This window comes from Macaca thibetana, chromosome 11 (genome assembly GCF_024542745.1).
Source record: "Macaca thibetana thibetana isolate TM-01 chromosome 11, ASM2454274v1, whole genome shotgun sequence".
Classification (NCBI taxonomy): domain Eukaryota; kingdom Metazoa; phylum Chordata; class Mammalia; order Primates; family Cercopithecidae; genus Macaca; species Macaca thibetana.
Genome location: NC_065588.1, coordinates 60926372 through 60931333, shown reverse-complemented (window position 1 = coordinate 60931333; position 4962 = coordinate 60926372). Strand labels below are relative to the sequence as shown.

General features: G+C 38.7%; 1 pseudogene; it reads left to right on the top strand.

Moving 5' to 3' along the window:
- The first annotated feature begins 4573 nt into the window (after window positions 1–4573).
- LOC126931929 (uncharacterized) lies at window positions 4574–4693 on the top strand (annotated as a pseudogene).
- Window positions 4694–4962: the final 269 nt, after the last annotated feature.

The following is a 4962-nucleotide window of genomic DNA, read 5'->3' as shown; positions in this document are numbered from 1 at the left end:
GCACATCTCAGTGTTCAGCAAAGTTTCAGAAAGACATCTGTGTAAACTTATGGAGCTTTTAAATCTATACAGCATCCTTCTCTTTGGAATTCTTTCCTGCAAACTTCCAGCTGCCTCGATCTCCCTCAACCTTGATCTCTCTCCACCCAAAGTTAGCAAGTCAACTTTGTCAGGCATGAGATACTCTTTCCTGCTCTCTGGTTCAGAACGTCCCTCCATCAGGCAAAAAGTTGGAGCAATTGTTTGCTTCTCTTTACACGTGGATCACAGTCCTTCACTATTGTCCCTTGTATAAAAGCATCTATATTGCCCTGTTTTCTAGTTGCTTTTAGCAAGAGAATTAGTCTGGCACTGTTACTCCATCATGGCCAGAGATAGAAGTTTTGAGGTTATTAAATGTTAAGTGAAAGTTATACTTCAGAGGTCATGATGAAAAGTACTATTGTTCCTATAATGAAAATTCCACAGGAATTTTCCAATAGCTGAATTGGATCCATTTTTGCTTAAGCTCTTGGAAAAACATGTCAAAATGAAAAAATGACTTATTTTACTACAAAGATTTGTGTAAAAAATTGAAATAATGAAAAAATATGTTTAAAAAGTGGTAAGTCAATAGTCGGGCACGGTAGCTCACACCTGTAATCCCAGCACTTTGGGAGGCCGAGGCAGGCAGATCACCTGAGGTCAGGAGTTCGAGACCAGCCTGACCGACATGGAGAAACCCCGTGTCTACTAAAACTACAAAATTAGCTGGGCGTGGTGGCGCGTGCAGTAATTCCAGCTACTTAGGAGGCTGAGGCAGGAGAATTGCCTGAACCTAGGAGGCGAGGTTGCAGTGAGCCGAGATCGCACCATTGCACTCCAGCCTGGGCAACAACAGTGAAACTCCGTCTCAAAAAAAAAAAAAAAAAAAAAAAAAAAAGTGGTAAGTCAAACACATAACCAAACACCAAATAATACTATATATTCTATTCTATTCTGGATATGACAACCACTGATTAGTTGGCAATTATTAGGCACTACTTTCTAATAGGAAACCCTATGAGCAATTTTTAAACATTTTTAGCCAACTGAAAACATCTGAGACATTATTCAACAAAGTAAAACAAGATTGTTATTTTAACCTGTGGTTAAACAGCATTTACAATCAGTCATCTGTTAACACAGCTATTATAATGATTAGGAAAAAGGGCTGCATGGTCTTTAAAAAACAACTTGGCTAGGCTGGGTGTGGTGGCTCATGCCTATAATCCCAGCACTTTGGGAGGCCAAGGTGGGTGGATCACCTGAGGTCAGGAGTTTGAGACCACACCAATATGGCAAAACCCTGTCTCTACTAAAAATACAAAAATTAGCTGGGTGTGGTGGCGCACACCTGTAACCCCAGCTACTTGGGAGGCTGAGGCAGGAGAATCGCTTGAACCTGGGAGGTGGAGGTTGTAGTGAGCTGAGATTGTGCCACTGCACTCCAGCCTGGTGACAGAGGAAGACTCTATCTCAAAAAAGAAAAAAAAAAAAAAAATAATAGGACACGAAACCAAAGTGATAAAGATGAATGAGAAAGTAAAGAGAAATTATCCTGACATTGAGAAGTAAAGAGTAACAAAAAAAAGTTTCAATCATAAGAAGAACAGTAATTCATTAAGAGGAAGAGAATAATCATTTCACACTGTATACATATATGAAAACATGTACACCTTAAATATACATAATGTTGTCAATTACATCTCAATAAAGCTGGAAAGAGGAAGAGATAAATTGCAAATTAAAGTAATAAATAGGCTATTAAACTGATAATTTGTGAATTATATAAACTCATTGAAAAATATTCAAATTTCTTTCTGATTTGATCTCACACTAGCATTGAGGAATATGACATAAAACTCACAATACATGATTACAATGAGTACCTTGATGACAAATGAGTGACTTCAATTCAAAAGCTACATAAGATTAATAACTGTGTAAAAAAGGCCAGGTGTGGTGACTCACGCTTATAATCCCAGCACTTTGGGAGGCCGAGGCTGGTGGATCACCTGAAGTCAGGAATTCGAGACTGGCCTGGCCAACATGGCGAAACCCCATCTCTATTAAAAATACAAAAATTAGACGGGCATAGCGACGCATGCCTGTAATCCCAGCTACTCAGGAGGCTGAGGCAGGAGAATCACTTGAACCTGGGAGGTGGAGGTTGCAGTGAGCCAAGAGTGCAGACAGAGCAAGACTCCATCTCAAAAAATAAAATAAAATAAAATGCAGAATGTCACGAAATGCCTATGTTAAGAGGATATTTGATAGAGTTTTCTGAAATTTGACAAAAATACTAAACATATATATATATAAAACCAATAATGAACTGTGCAGGTGAAAAATAACTTTTCTGAATTATCACTAATAAAAAGCAAATACTGATCAAACACACTAGCTAAAAAACTAAATCATCTTTCTATTCTCTTTAGAAAATATGATAAACTATCATCAAATGAAGAGATGATTAAAGAGTATATAGCCATATAATGTAAGGGGAAAAAAGTATGAAGAAGTATGCCTGGCGGTTACTTAACAAAAATGTTACTTTAAATTTTTGCATTATTTGTAATATTTTTCTTTTTTTTTTTTTTTTTTTGAGACAGAGTCTCGCTCTGTTGCACAGGCTGGAGTGCAGTGGCAGTGATCTCGGCTCACTGCAAGCTCCACCTCCTGGGTTCATGCCATTCTCCTGCCTCAGCCTCCCGAGTAGCTGGGACTACAGGCGCCACCACCTCACCCAGCTAGTTTTTTGTATTTTTTAGTAGAGACGGGGTTTCACCGTGTTAGCCAGGATGGTCTCGATCTCCTGACCTCGTGATCCGCCCGTCTCGGCCTCCCAAAGTGCTGGGATTACAGGCTTGAGCCACCACGCCCGGCCTATATTTTTCAACTTTTAAAAATGTATAACGTTGTATTTTGTTTTAGTCTAAATACATATTCAGTTGTGTACCTACTTTTGTATCTAAAATTATTATTCTTTTTCTTAAAGAACCCCCACTCGCCAAATGCACATAAACTTCAGGCCCCACAAAATTTGAATCTGCCCGTTAGCTACTTTTCTCTCCACCTAATTGGTCTACCCTTACCCATACTTGTCCTCTTCCAATCTGTTCTTCATGCCACAGTCTAAAGGATCTTCTAAAAGTTCATGTATGATTATATTTCTCTTATATTCTTTCAGTAATTTCCAATTAGCCTTACTATAGAAACCCAAGTCCTTAAAATAGAATCTGGGTCCTCACCACCTCTCTCCCTCTGCTCTAACCACACTGGCTTCTTCTAGTTATTGCAATGCACCAGCTCAGGACCTTTCCATATACTGTACTCTGTGCCTAGGAGACATTCCACCCAATACTCCATTAACAAATTATCTCCTACTCAAACTTCAGATTTCACTCAAAGATCACTTCCTCAGGGCACCTTAGACTAAGTAAGCCTCCCACCACCTTAAATGCTCACTGCACCCTTTACTTTTCCTTCATAGCATGTCTATTTGTAATCATATACAAGATACAAGATTAGATTGTCAATCTCTCTGCCATTAGACTGCAAATTCCATGAACGAGGGACAGTGTCTCTTCGGCACTAGTGTAGCAGTGTTACCGGAAAGGGGTCCTGATTCAGATACCAAGAAAGGGTTCTTGGATCTCAGGCAAGGAAGAATTCAGGACAAGACCATAGAGTAAAGTGAAAGCAAGTTTATTAAGAAAGTAGAGGAATAAAAGAATGCCTACTCCATAGGCAGAGCAGCCCGAGGCTCCTGGTTGCCCATTTTTATGGTTATTTCTTGATGATATGCTAAACAAGGGATGGATTATTCATGCCTCCCCTTTTTAGACCATAGAGGGTACCATCCTGACAGTCCCATGGCATTTATAAACTATTATGGTGCTGGTGGGAGTTTAGCAGTGAGGACGGGCAGAGGTCACTTTCATTACCCTCTTGGTTTTGGTGGGTTTTAGCCCGCTTCTTTACTGCTACCTGTTTAATCAGTAAGATCTTTATGACCTGCATCCTGTATCTTTATGACCTCCTATCTCATCCTGTGACTTAGAATGCATAACCATCTGGGAATGCAGCACAGCAGGCCTCAACCTTATTTTACCCAGCCCCTATTCAAGATGGAATTGCTCTGGTTCAATCGCCTCTGACAGCAGCATCCTGAACAAAGTGGTCAACTAATTACACAATTTCTGGCCTCAAACAGTTTATAATCTAACCTTTAAAAAAAAAAAAAAAGAAAAGAAACAATTTTACAATTTGGGACATCAATACAGTGAAATAGGTTCTTTTTTTGTGTAAGAAAGTCTTCCTGGAAGTCTTGAAACGTGACTACCTAAGGATTAGTTATTCTAACTAGCTTGAAAAATTGGCCTAGGCCAAGGTTGTAACCAAGTATTCTGGTTGTCTAGGAACTGCTCTGGCCATATTTCCGGCATAATTGTTTCTTGCAGAAAAACTACTTAATTTTTTTAAAGCTTCTTTTGCCTTCTGTAGGCTTACTTAAAAACAAACAAACAAACAAACAAAAAACAGTATTAAGATCCTTTTGTGGTTCATAAGCCTGATGATTGGGTTTTCACGCTATTGTGTGAATTAACGACCCCTACCTCAAACCCGTACCTCAAACCTTGTTAGGACTCAGCACATTACCCCTCTGTGGTGAAAAAAACAAAGTAATAAAGGTAATTCTTCTTCTTTTTTTTTTTTTTTGCATAAGCCCTATCCTTGTACACATGAGGTTTCAAAGTGTTTCCATCATTATTTTTACCTTATAGTATAGTGTTTTCACGAGTTTCTGTATTTTTATTTATTTTTTATTATATTTTAAGTTCTGGGATAGTTTTCACGAGTTTTAAGAGACTCTTCTTGGCAAACAGATCAACTCAGAGAAAATACTTTTACCAGCAAGGAGGTTATACCCTGTTATAT